Genomic DNA, 14815 nt, shown 5'->3' with positions numbered 1-14815 from the left:
TTATACTACCTGAAATAAGCCAGGCACAGAAAGACAAATACTGCATGATCTCCCTCATCTGTGAAATCTAAAAAAGTTGATGCATACAAATAGAGTAGAATGTTAGTTACCAGAGGCTAGGAGTTGGGAGGGTGGAGGAATAGGGAGATGGTAATCAAAGGGCATGAAGTTGGCTGGGTGTGGTGGCTTATGCCTGTAATCTCAGCAAGTTGGGAGGCTGAGATGGGCAGATCATGAGGTCACGAGATTGAGACCACACTGGCCAACATGGTGAAATTCCATCTCTACCAAAAATACAAAAAGAAAAATTAGCTGGGCGTGGTGGTGCGTGCCTGTAGTCCAAGTTACTCAGGAGGCTGAGGCAGGAGAATCACTTGAACTTGAGAGGTGGAGATTGCAGTGAGCTGAGATTGTGCCACTACACTCCAACTTGGCAACAGAGCGAGACTCTGTCTCAAAAAAAAAAGGCATAAAGTTTCATTTAGACAAAAGGAATGAGTTTTCCAGATCTACTGCGTAGCATAGTGGTCACAGTTCATAATAATATATATTACATTTCAAATATATAGGATGTTAAATATTCATCTTGCTGAAAGAATATATTCTGAATGTTCTAACTACAAGAAAATAAGTATATTAATATATATTAATAAGCTTGATATAATCATTACACAATTTATGTATATATCTAAACATCAAATTGTATCCCATAAGTATATATTGTCAATTTAAAATTTAAACTAAAAATTTTTTAAACTGAAAAAGAAGTAGCTATATTGGATAAAATAAAATATATTACTAAAATTATAAAATTAACTAGCACAATGTTTGCTATTTGAAGATTTAATGGCATTTTCCATTTAAAGCATTTAGCACAATGTCAATCACAAAGTAACAACTTAATAATTAACAACACAGATTTTTGTTTTTATCGCATTATTGTTAATATTATTTTAAAGTTAAAGAGAAAGGGTTCCACAAATTTTTTTCAAAAATCTTCAAATGTATATCAATGAAGCATTAAGTTATTGGGCACACTTTTTTTTAATTGAACCATTACAATATCTCTTGAATTGCCATATTCTTTCTATCTGCAGAGGTACATTTCACTGCATCTTAACTCTTGAATATTATGACGGTTATTTAGTTGGATGCTAGCTTTACTAACAATCAACTCACTCTCTATACGACTACCAAAATGATGTTTTTAAAGAAGAATAAGAGTTCAGACATAACTTTGTAGGGTCTTTTTTCCCTGTTCTTATCTGCTGAGTACAACTATAATCCCTAGGGGAAGAAAATGCAAAATGAAGCCAAACAATAACTCTAAAAATTAGAAATATGAAGGCAAACTGGTTAGGAACCCCAGGAGTGGAAAAACAACGTAATGACAGGGCATCTTACTATCCTTCACCCAAAAGAAGAAAGCAACCCTGGCCAGTGCCTAGGAGGTTCATTCTCTCTTAGATCAAATACGGATTCTATCAGCAATACCAGGCAAGTCCAATACCATTGGTAAAGAGGGTTGATCTGGAGCCACACTAAGAATAAACAGCCAGGGGAAGCATTGTCCTTCTCTGAGATGCTACAGACTACCCTCCCTCACTGAGAGTAGCCAAGTGAAGCAGTCACTACAAGCTGCTAGACCTTGGAACACGAACTTTGTCCTTATAGGCAAGAAAAGCTTTTTCTTTACCTTGAGGCACTAGGTGATGCAGCAAGGGGCAACCCCTCCTGCCCCATTGAGATGGACCAACAAAGACCAGGGGGAGCTTCAGCATCACTGAATAAATCAAGCAACCAAAAGAGCAAGGCAAAACTCTAAAAATGAAACTATCTTTGAAAACACAGTAAAGAAAAAAAAAAGTGGTGTGGAACTAATGTTACAACTATACAGGGAGCTGCCTACTATAATAAAATATTTAAATATGGCCTAGAATCATCTAATATAATATCTAAAATGTTCAGGACATAATTTAAAAAAGAGAAAAAAATCTTGACATAGCAAGAACCAGGAATATTGTAACTTGAATGAGATAAGCAATTTAATGTTGCTAACACTTAAGTGAATCAGATATTGGAATTATATGGCAAGAATTTTAAAGCAGTCATCAAAAATTTTTCTGGAAGCAATTACAAATCTCCTTGCAACAACAACAAAAAAGACTTTCTAATCTCAGCAAAGAAATAGAGGTTATGAAAAAGCACCAAATGCAAATAATAGAACTGAAAGATCTGATAATAAAAATCTAAAAAACTTGCTGGGTCAGTTCGGTAGTAGGCAAAAGATGACAGAGGATAGGATCAGTTAACTTGAAAACCAACAATAGAACTTACACAATTTTCACAACAGAGAGGAAAAAGAGAGAAAGAGCACAAGAGAGAGCATGCACAAGAGAGGATGGAAAAATAGGAAAAATAAAACTGCCCCTATTTGCAGATGTCATGATTGTCTTTGTAGAAAACCCATGCAATCTATAAAAATGCTCCTAGAATGAATAGGTAAGTTCAACATGATTGCTAAATACAAGATCAATACACAAAAATCAATCACATTACTGTATAATACCAAAGAACTTCAGTAGACCAAATTTAAATTATGCTTTCAATTTAAAATTAAAATTAAATTAATTTAAAATTAAAATTAAAAGCTTAATACTATTTATAATCAGTCCAATTAAAGTGAAATACTTACTGAGCTGTATACTTACTGAAATATGTCCAGAGTCTGTATGTGGAAACTTATTAAATGCTGTTGAAAGAAATCAAAGAAAACCTAAACAAATATAGAAACATAACAAGTTCATAGATTCAAAAATTCAACATTGAAAAAAAATGTTAATTCTCCCCAGATTGTTCTATGGGTTCAATGAAAATTACTCTCAATATCACAGTAAGAATTTGTACAGGCATAGACAAGCTCATTATAAAATATATACAAAAAAAAAACCACAGCTCTAGAATAGCTTTTTTAAAAATCTTCGTACAGAAGAATAAAATAGAAGAAATTACTCTATTTGATATAAAATCTTATTATAAAGTGACAGTAAACAAGGCAGCATGATATTGACAGAGAGATTGTAGATTAATGGAACAGAGTAGAGAACCCAGAAATACACCTACAGAAATATACTTAACTAATTTTTGATAAAGGTGCAAAAGCAATTCAAGAGGAAATAGAGTCTTTTCAACAAACAGTATTGAAGCAACTGGACATCCATAGGCAAAAAAAATAAGCCTTGACCTAAATCTCAAAGTTTATACAAAAATTTATTAAAAATAAATCATAGATGTTAGTGTAAAAGTATAAAACTTTTAGAAAAAAGATATAGAAGACACTCTTTGGAGTCTAAAGCTAGTGAAGAGTTGTTAGACTTGACATTAAGAGATGATCCATAAAAGGCAAAATTGATAACAAGGACCCCATCAAAATTTAAATTTTTTGCTTTGTAAAAGCTTATATAAAGAGGATGAAAAGACAAGCTACACAATGGAAGAAAATACTTACAAACCACATGTGTGTAAAAGGGCTGCTATTTACAAGACAGAATGAGCTCTCAAAACTCAACAATGGAAAACAATTTAATTAATGGGCACAAAACATGAACAGACACTTCACCTGAGAGTATGTACAGATGGCATATATGCACATGAAAAGATATTCAATGTCATCAGCCGTTAGGGAAATGCAAATTGAAACCACAGTGAGTGCTTGCTTCGTACCACATATGCTAAAATACCAGGTAAAAGAGAAGATCAGTAAGGCCCCAGCACAAGGATGAAACACAAAATCATAAAGCATCCCATATTTTACATTCCTTTTCTAATGTTTACAGATAGGAAAACTGAGGCTCCAATAAGCAACGTGACTTTCCCAACTAAGAGTCATTTTAGCTTTAAACTATTTCCAATTCCTCTTCCTCTAATAATCAAAAACCACAATGAGGCACTAAGTATCTATCAGACTAGATATAATTAAAATACTGGTAATGATGTGTGACTACATAGAATTTAATTCTATTTTTTCTTTTCTTTTTCTTTTTTTTTTTTTTTGAGACAGAGTCTCGCTCTGTCACCCACACTAGAGTGCAGTGACACAATCTCAGCTCACCGTAACCTTAGTCTCCCAGGTTCAAGCGATTCTCCTACTTCAGCCTCCCAAGTAGCTGGTATTACAGGAGCCCACCATGCCTGACTAATTTTTGTGTTTTTAGGAGGGACAGGGTTTCCCCATGTTGATGAGGCTGGTCTCGAACTCTTGACCTCAGGTGATCCGCCCACCTCGGCCTCGCAAAGTGCTGAGATTACAGATGTAAGGCACTGCACCTGGCCATAATTCTATTTCTACAACATTTTGAAATAACATTTTAAAAATGGAGGAAAAGTTAGTAATTCTCAGAGGTATGGACAGGGGACGGTGATGGGGCAGAGGTGTAGGAACAAGATGAATGTGGTTATAAAAGGACAACTATGTTTTCCATATATGTATTTAAAGAAAATAAGTAATATATAATAATATACTTATTAGTGAATAATACATTAAAATATATTTCAATTGTAAGAGAGAGAGACATAAAGACAGAATAATAGCCTTGTCATTAATAGCACTATTTTCAGTGTATCTGTTATACACAGCAGTTCTCTACCTTTTAACACATCATAAAACATTTAGAAAATTATATTTATGTGCCACATGGAAGTATACGGAGAATCACAGCCTAAGGTCACCAGCCAATCTCCTTTAGAAACCTCAATTCCCACCCATTGCAGACTGAGGAGATTACCATCTTAACATACTTGTAATTTTGCATAGCCTTTGAGAAGTTCTCATATATGCTAAACTTAAGATCTTTTTTTACTTTCTGGATGAGAAGCTCTCTAGCATCTGTGGTCTTCCTACAAGTCCAGCTATGCCTTCTTCTATTTTATGCCTCATACTGGGAGCTTAAATAATAATTTCTTGTAGTTCTCCAACCCACCAAGCCTCTTGAGTCCTTTCTATGTCTATGCATACTAATTCCTGCCTGGAAGTCTCCTCCTGCCTCATTCATCTAGCACATGCCTTTTCTCTCTCTGCTAATGGGATGATGCAACTCTTGAAAGAGTAAAGTTATGCTCAAAGTCTATGCTTAAACATAATTTTATTTGTCAGAATTACAAACTTCAAATTTAACAATTTTCTTTCACTGTATTCATGTATTTACTTGACAATATCCTGACTGAACTGTAACATTCTTGGATGAAATAAATACATATTTTTAATATTTTTTTATTAGGATTTGTAAGATATAATAGTCAACACATATTTGTTGAATAAATTTATAAATGCTTAGAAGTTATTACTAAAGTTGTATCTATCCCAGAAGAATAACACATTTATATTTTTGTGTAATATGTAGACCTCTTAATTGCTGAATGAGAATTATAAATTGTCTCTCCAGAAAAAAATGCTTTCGTATAAAATTTGCACACAATTACCCTATTGACAGATTCTCCATTTTACTACCTAATGGGCAACTGACTGCTCAAGACTAGACTATACAAAAAAGATCCCCTAAAATGGAAACTTGATTTTCAGTCTGTTGGACAAATGACTAGTATGATTTGATATTTACAGATATTTTTACCACGTACTAGTGATTAAACAGAATATACTAATTCTTTCAGAATTTAGTGGTAGTTTTGCACTTAATATATGAAGATAACATTGTACCAAATTATGCATTATGCATCAAGGAAAAGGAAGTCAACCAGGCCGGGTGCGGTGGCTCACGCCTGTAATCCCAGCACTTTGGGAGGCCGAGGCGGGTGGATCACGAGGTCAAGAGATCGAGACCATCCTGGTCAACATGGTGAAACCCCCTCTCTACTAAAAATACAAAACATTAGCTGGGCATGGTGGCGCGTGCCTGTAATCCCAGCTACTCAGGAGGCTGAGGCAGGAGAATTGCCTGAACCCAGAAGGCGGAGGTTGTGGTGAGCCGAGATCGCGCCATTGCACTCCAGCCTGGGTAAAAAGAGCGTAACTCCGTCTCAAAAAAAAAAAAAAAGAAGAAGTCAACCAATAGCCAATAAATTAAAAATGAGTTCTCACCTCATATATAGTTTCCCCTATTATTAACATTTAGTATGAATGTAGTACATTTGGTGCAATTGATGGGCCAATATTGATAGTAGTTATTAATCAAAATCCATAGTTTATATTAGAGTTCACTCTGTGTTGTACACTCATGGGTTTTGGCAAATGTATAACACATAGTCACCATTACAGTATTATACAGAATAGTTTCACTGCCCTAAAAATCCTCTGTATTTCACCTGTTAATCTCTCCTTTCCTTCTGCGTCCACCTTTAGAAACCATTGACCTTTTTACTGCCGCTATAGTTTTGCCATTCCACAGTGTCATATAGTTGGAATTATATAGTATGTAGCTGTTAAAACGTGCACTCTACATGAAGAGACACCCGCCAAACAGACTTTGTGTGAGCAGCATGTCTGTTTATTCACCCAGGTGTGGGTGGGCTGAGTTGGAAAAGAGAGTCAGCGGAGTGTGGTGGGGCAGGATTTGGTTTTATAGGTTAGGGGTAGGCAGTGGAAAGTTACAGATGTTACAGTGTAGGGCAGTTTTTTGCAAGGTAGGAGGGGGTCATAGGGTCTATAGTCATGAGGTTGACCAATGTCAGTTACCAAGTCCAATGACCTTGACAATTGAGGCAAGAATAAGAAACAATAGAAGAATATTTCAAGTTAGTTAGGCACCACAGGGGTTGATCGTTCTTCCGTTTTTCATGGCCTTCCAGTTACTTTAGGTTTTCTAATTCTGGAAGACCCTCCGGAGGTGTACGTGCAGGCCATGGTGCCATCAGGCAGCCTAAAAGATCTTACATTCCTGTATTTTTATATTAGTAATATAGCGGAAAAAGAAATGAAGAGTGGAGGGTAGCAGAATACTAGGAAGGCCGGCACAGAGGGGTGATGGGGGGATGTTTCTTAGGGCTTCTTCTCGGGGGATTGGGGGCAGCGCAGAAACCAAAAATGGGAAAGAATTTAGATTGCTGGGAGATATGGGGCAAGGAGTGATATTGTGGGGTTGCTAGAAGGAGCATTTGTCATATTGACTGATTGGTTATCGCTTGTATATGATTTTGTAAGAATTGAGAGATTAATTGGAAAACACAGGGTCCAAATAAGAGAAGGAGAAAGATAGGTATCAGAGGACTAAGGATTGGAAGAAACCATGACTGCCAGTTCGAGAGTGTCCAGCCAGTCCAGCCAGCTCCAGAATAACCATTTGCCTGATTAGCAACCTTTTGGGCTCTGTCTTTTAATCTATTGATGGCATCATATACGAGCCTGGACTGGTTTACATGAAAACAACATTCTTCATTTAGGAACAGGCAAAGACCTCCTTTTTCAGCAGTCAGTAAATCAAGACCTCTGCAGTTTGGGAGGACAGCTGCAGCTAGGGAATTTGCTTAAGCTTGAAGAAGGGATAGTGATTGAGTTAATTCTGCAGTGCTAGCAGAGAAATCACTGGAGAGGCTATGGAAGGTGGCGACTGACGTGGTAAGGCCTACTGTGCCTGTGCTGAGTGCAGTAGTAATTCCTAACCCTACAAGTAAGGGGATCAGAGGAATGACCCGCTTGTGTTGTTTTGGGGCCACAGGGGAACAGGAAGGCTTTCATCTCTGTTGGCAAACTGAATTTTGGGAGTAAGGAAAACTAGGGTACGAGTGCCTGTCCAATTAGTAGGAAGGCAGATGTAAGCAGAAGAACCACAGAGGGGAAAAAAAAAAAATCCTTGGCTTACACAGAACTGGAAGTATAAACTGAAAAGGTGAGAAAATGTTCTGAGGGGGTTGGGGCTTTGGACCCAAATGCCAAGGGAACCAGCAAAGGCTGCAGCTGTTATCAGGGCAGAAGCTACTGCCAGGCATAGGCATGAGAGCCAGCCCAGGGACGTGAGGTTAAGTTGTTTGGATAAAAAGGCTATAGGCGGTGGGCCTGGCTCCTGTGTGAGAATTCCAATGGCACAGCCTTTTATTTCTGCTGTGTAGAAAGAGAAGGGTTGAGAGGAGTTGGGGAGTGCTAGCATAGGGGCTGTTTCTAAGGTCTTCTTTAAAGAGTTCAAGGAAGAATGGGGGAAGGATTTGGAGGTCATGGATTCAGTTAAGTTTCCTTTTCTAAGTTTATGAAGTGGTTGGTTAGGAGGACAAAATCTGGTATCCAGAAGTGAAAGTATCCTGGGAAAGGGCTTGACTAAAATAATGAGGAATATCTCAGAAACCTTGGGGAAGAATGGTCCAGGTTAACTGCTAGGACTGGTGGGTGTCAGGGTGAGTCCAAATAAAGGCGAAAAGAGGCTGAGAGGAGGGGTGTAAGGGGATGGTGAAAAAGGCATCTTCCAGGTCAAGAATGGAATAATGAGTTGTGGAAAAGGGTATGGAAGATAGGAGGGTATAGGGGTTTGGTACTATGGGATGGATGGGGAATGCAATCTGATGAGGTGGAGGTCTTGGACTAGTCTGTGGGATTTGTCTGATTTTTGGACAGCTAGGATGCGGAATTGTAAGGAGAGTTCGTAGGAATTAAAAGGCCATGTTGCAGTAAGTGAGGAATAACAGGCTTTAGGCCTTTTAAGGCTTGTGCTGGGATGAGGTACTGATGCTGGGCGGGATAAGGGTGGTTAGGTTTTAAGGGGATGATGAGGGGTGAGTGGCTTGTAGCAAGGGATGGGGAGGTGGTGTCCCATACCCTAGGGTTAAGGTAGGAGGACATAAGGGGAGCTATTGAGGGAGATACGGGTTCAGGGAGGAGAGCAGCAATGAGGTGTGGCTGTAGCCCAGGAATAGTTAAGGAGGCAGACAATTTTGCTAGGATATCTCAGCCTAACAGGGGAATTGGACAAGTGGGAATGATTAGGAAAGAATGTGGAAAGGAGTGCTGGCCTAATTGACACCAGACTTGGGGAGTTTTGAGAGGCCTGGAAGCCTGGCCATCAATTCCCACAACAGTAATAGAGGCCAAGGAGACAGGTCCTTGAAAAGGATGGGCTTACCCTCCACCATAAGATTTACCCAAAGCTCGATTTCCATGATAGTCTAGGGGGCTTCTAAGGTGTTCTGGCAGTGTTAGTCTTCAGCTGCCAAGCCGCGGAGCAGAGGCATGAGTTGGACAGTCCGACTTTCAGTTGGGACCCTGCATAGATGGGGCAGGGCTTAGAAGGAATCCTGGGCTGAGGGAATTCCTTGGCTCAGTGGCCAGGTTTCTGACCCGTGAAGCAAAGTCCAGGAGGGGTAGCTGGATGCTGCAGTCTGGGTGCTTTGAAGTGTTTGTGAGCCGGTGGTGTGGCTGGGGTTTGTCTAAAGACAGAGGTAATCATCTGTAGTTCTGAGATGCGCTGCCGCTGGGCAGCTTCTTCCCTATTATTGAACACCTTGAAGGCAAGGTTGATTAATTCCTGTTGTGAGGTTTGAGGGCCAGATTCTAATTTCTGTAGCTTTTTTAATGTTAGGGGCTGGTTGGGTGATAAAATGCATATTAAGCATTCATTAGGGCTGAGAGCAGAAGGATGACTTTTAAGTCACTCCAGATGAGATTATAGGACTGGATTAAGTATTGGAACTCCTGTATATATTTAGTGGGATTTGATGAAAAGGAGCCTAATTGTTGGCTGATTTGGGAAAGGTTGGATAAAGAGAAGTGAACGTGCACCTTAACTATGCCTTTCGCTCCAGCCACCTCTCAAAGGGTGGATTGTTGGGTGGGGCAGAGGAGTTAGCTGCAGGACTAAACTGCAAGCCAGACCAGGTATGAGGTAGGGAGGTGACAGGAGGGGCATAAGGAGGTGTTACAGGCAGAGGAAGAGGAGGGAGACTCTGGGGTGGGGGGAGCAGATAGGGCCTGGATTCGGGTCTGGTTCAGACAGGCAGGGAGGAGAAAGGTGGGAAGGGTCGATGGACAAGGAAGATTCTGGATTGCTGGCAGAGACAGGAGGGGTGGACGGAATTTGAGACGTGTTGCATTGAGAGCAGAGATTAGGGAGAGATTGGAATGTAAAGAAAAAAAAATGCCTGAACCTAGGGAATTTCAGACCATTTGCTCATTTTACAACAAAAGCAGTCTAGATCCTGTAGCATAGAAAAATCGAAGGTACAGTTTTCTGGCCATTTAGAGCCATTGTCCAATTTATATTGTGGCCAAGTGGTATTGCAGAAGGAAATACAATGCTTAGCTTTTAGGTCAGGTGATAGCTAGAGGGGCATGAGACTTTTTAGAACCAGGCTAAGAGAGAGGAGGGAGGAACGGAGGGCAGGAGATTGCCCACAGCTTAAGAAGAGTGGCAAAGACAAGGAAAGTGAATGCATGACCAAGCAGTTTAGCAGGTGTCCCAGACTAAACCTTGGTCTGAACCTGGGGTGAATCGGTCAAAGGAGGTGTCCCCTGTGTTGATCCGTCACCTATGAGTGCGAGTGAGTGACCGGAGCAGACGTCTCTGCAATGATCAGTCACCAAGGGAAGACCGTCTTTCCAGTTCTGTGACCTATGCAGGATTTTTTCCGGTCATGAACCTCACGAAAAGTCCTGTCTTTCTTGTCTCCACTGAAAGGGAGAGGAAAATGAAACAGAAAGAAGGAGGATGACAGGTTAGCGAGAAGGACTAAAGAAGAGAGTTGAGGCAAACTGCTTACCTGATCTGAGGTTGGTGAGTGGATCTGTGGGCTGGTCTGATGAGCCTAGGCCTTAGGTGGGTCTCTTCACAGAGGGAGAGTGGGGACAGGGGGGTGGGCTCCCCAAAGGAGTACCCCGTCCCAGGTTTTTGGCACCAAATGTTAAAACATGCACTCTGAATGAAGAGACCCCTCAAACAAGATTTGTGTGAGCAACATGGCTGTTTACTCACCTGGGTGCGGGCAGGGTGCAGGCGGGCTGTATCTGAAAAGAGAGTCAGTGGAGGGTGGTGGGATAGGATTTGGTTTTATAGGTTTGGGGTAGGCAGTGGGAAGTTACAGAAGTTTCAGTATAGGGTAATTTTTTGCAAGCTGGGAGGGGGTCATAGGTTTGCAAGCTGGGAGGGGATTGTAGGGTCTGGAGTCACAAGGTTGACCAATGTCAGTTACAGAGTCCAATGGTCTTGACAATTGAGGCTGGAATAAGAAACAGTAGAAGAATGTCTCAAGTTAGGCACCTCAGGGGTTGATCATTCTTCTGCTTTTCATGGCCTTCCAGTTACTTCAGGTTTTTTACTTCCAGAAGGCCCTCCAGAGGTGTACGTGCGGGCCATGGCATCATCAGCCTAAAAGACCTTACAGTAGCCTCTTCAGATTGACTACTTTCTTTCTTTCTTTTTTTTTCTTTTTGACATGGATTTTCACTCTGGTTGCCTGGGCTGGAGTGGAATGATGCAGTTTTGGCTCACTGCAACCTCCGCCTCTCAGGTTCAAGCAATTCTCCTGCCTCAGCCTCCCAAGTAGCTGGGATTACAGGCGCTCACCACAACATCCGGTCTAATTTTTGTATTTTTAGTAGAGACAGTTTCACCATGTTGATAAGGCAAGTCTCAAACTCCTGACCTCAGCTGATCTGCCTGCCTGGGACTCCCGAAGTGCTGGGATTACATGCATGAGCCACTGTGCCTGGCACATTGACTACATCAATTAGTCATTTGCTTATATGATTTCTCAGTGTCTTTCCGTGGTTTGATAGCTCACTGACATGTATTGCTAAATAATATTTCATTATATGAATATACTGCAGTTTGTTTATCCATTCTTTGTGTCTTTGTGTCTTTCACAAAGCATACGCTTTTCCTCTTCATGAAGTTCATCTTATAACTTTTCCTTTAATTGATACTTTTGGTGTTGTACTTACAAAGTCATCTCCAAACCCAAGATTATCTATGTGTTCTCCTATGTTGTTGTCTAGGAGTTTTATAGTGTTGCATTTTACTTTTAGGTCTATGAATCATTTTGAGTTAATTTTTGTGAAAAGTATAAGGTTTGTGTCTTCATTCTTCTGCATGAGGATATCCAGTTGTTTAACCATCATTCGTTGAAAAGATTATCCTTTTTCTATTAAATTACTTATGCATTTTTGTTAAAGAATAACTGACTGTAATTGCATGGGTCTATTAATGGGCTCTCTATTCTATTCCATGAATCTATTTGCCTATTTTTTCACTAATACCACACTGACTTGAATACTGTAGCTTTACAGTAAGTCTTGAAGTCTGGTTGTGTTAGTCCTTTGACTGTTCTTCAATATTGTGTTGACTATGCTAAGTCCTCTGCTCTTTCAAACTTTAGAATCAGTTTGTGGGATCCAAAAAATAACTTGTTGTGATTTGTTCATTTGGTTTTTGGTATGATTAACCCCTTAGATTTTATTCTATTTTTTAATCTTCAATTTTAAAACTAGCGCTATACAAAGATGCAAATTATTTTCTCCAATACAGGATTAATCTTAGTCTTTAAGCAGTTCATTCTATATATTGAAGCCACAATGCTTTTTGAATATCAATTAAATATACTGCCTAATAATTTATTTTCTATTACCTCCGGCCTAAAATAAAGAATATTTTTGTCTTTTTTTTAAATGAATGTATTGAAAGAGGAACTCAGTTGAAACGAATTCACAAAGAAACAAACAACAACAAAACATCTTCACAGTAGGAAATAGGAATATATCAGAGACAGAAGCAGATTCAAAATCCTTGTTTTTTTTTTTTTTTCTTTTTTTTTTTGAGACAGAGTCTTGCCCTGTCACCCAGGCTGGAGTGCAGTGGTGCAATCTCAGCTCACTGCAACCTCTGCCTCCCGTGTTCAAATGATTCTCCTGCCTCAGCCTCTTGAGTAGCTGGGATTACAGGTACCTGCCACCATGCCCAGCTAAGTTTTGTATTTTTAGTGGAGACAGGGTTTTACCATGTTGATCAGACTGGTCTCAAACTCCTGACCTTGTGATTCTTCTGTCTCAGCCTCCCAAAGTGCTGGAATTACAGGCATGAGCTATTGCACCCGGCTAATCCTTGAAGTTTTTATGATTTATTTGAATATAATTTATTTTTATAGACATTGATTAATTTATATACATATGTTAAAACATTTATTAATCAGAACATAAAACCCAGACTAGAAAATGAAACTAGCAGCATTCATATTATCACTTCAATTAATTAGGTACCCATCCACTGTGGTGTCAAGTTAATTATGGGAAGGTCTACAAAAATATTTATGGGGTTGTAAAAAGTTAGGAGACTAATAAACTTAATATAGCTATAAATTTCTGACATAGCATATATCTGTTAAGATGATAGAAAATATTTACTCGGTATGTATGTTTTGTGTGTGGGTTTGTATTCAGTCTTAAATCAGTTATTGCAATAAAAGTCAACTTTACAACAAAAAGTTTCAAGTCACTTACTCTAAGCAATATTTTATACAGCAAACTTTCAATATTTGTAGTCTTTGGCTTGCCCTGGAAGTTCATATGCAGAACATTTTGCCTATATTGTAAATCTTATATTTAAATCAATTCACTTGTGAAATACATACTTATTGATTTTTTTCAACTTGATAAAAGTAACAATTTATACTGACTAGAAGCTCAGGACACTTCCCTTCCATTACCTTATCTTATTCTCTTAACATTCACATGCAGTAGGTGGTACAAATGGTGTTGTACCTACTTCATCCATAAAGAAATAAAAGAAGAAGAACCATAACTAAATTGCCTAAGTTTAGACTAACTAGTAGTTATCAGAATTAAACACAAGTAATGTGATTCCAAGTAGAATGTTTCTCTATAATACCATATCCAGAGATGAAGAAAGAATAAAGAAGGGCTGGGCATGGCACCTCACACCTTTAATCCCAGTACTTTAGGAGGCCAAGGTGGGTAGATTACCTGAAGTCAGGAATTTGAGACCAGCCTGGGCAATGTGGTCAAATCCCATCTCTACTAAAAATACAAAATTAGCCAGGCATGGTGGCAAGTGCGTAGTCCCAGCTATTTGGGAGGCTGAGGCTGGACAACTGCTTGAACCCAGGAGGTGGAGATTGCAGTGAGCCAAGATCATGCCATTGCACTCCAGCCTGGGCAATAAGAGCAAAACTCAATCTCAAATAATTAATTAATTAATTAATTAAGAAAACTCTGGGGTGGGCACAGTGGCTCATGCCTATAATCTCATCACTTTGGGAGGCTGAGGCAAGTGGATTGCTTGAAGTCAGGAGTTCAAGACCAGCCTGACCAACACAGTGAAACCCCATCTCCACTAAAAATACAAAAACATAATTAGCTGGGCATGATGATGAGCACCTGTAATCCCAGCTACTTGGAAGGCTGAGGCAGGAGAATTTCTTGAACCTAGTAGGCGAAGGTTGCAGTTAGCTGCGATTGTGCCGCTGCACTCTAGCATGGGCAACAGAGTGACACTCTGAAGGCAGAAAGTCTTTTACAATTTTTGCTTCTTTGTTTTGGCCAGTTTCTCCCATTTGGAATGATGGTATTTACCCAATACCTATGCTCTCATTGTATCTAGGAAGTAACTAGCCCTAGCTTGCTTTGGATTTTACAGGCTCATAGGTGGGAAAGACTTGCCTTGACTCAGGTGAGACTTTGTGCTGTGGACTTTGGGTTAATGCTGAAATGAGTTAAGACTTTGGAGGACTGTTGTGAAGGCATGATTGGTTTTGAAATGTGAGAAGATGAGATTTGGAGGGTCCAGAGTGGAACGGTATGGTTTGGCTGTGTCCCTACCAAAATCTCAACTTGAATTGTATCTCCCAGAATTCCCACGTGTTGTGGGAAGGA

The 14815-nt window shown here is 39.5% G+C and overlaps 1 non-coding gene across 1 annotated transcript; it reads left to right on the top strand.

Annotated features, from left to right (window-relative positions):
• Positions 1 to 3708: 3708 nt before the first annotated feature.
• LOC135268541 (U6 spliceosomal RNA) lies at positions 3709 to 3813 on the top strand. Its single transcript, XR_010336851.1, has one exon. It is a non-coding gene; the product is annotated as a U6 spliceosomal RNA (small nuclear RNA).
• The last annotated feature ends 11002 nt before the right edge of the window (positions 3814 to 14815 follow it).

The sequence above is a fragment of the Aotus nancymaae genome, unplaced genomic scaffold, assembly GCF_030222135.1.
Source record: "Aotus nancymaae isolate 86718 unplaced genomic scaffold, 86718_ANA_hifiasm-v0.15.2.pri h1tg000040l, whole genome shotgun sequence".
Classification (NCBI taxonomy): domain Eukaryota; kingdom Metazoa; phylum Chordata; class Mammalia; order Primates; family Aotidae; genus Aotus; species Aotus nancymaae.
Note: the sequence above shows the minus strand (reverse complement) of the source record. Positions and strands in the feature narration are given on the sequence as shown.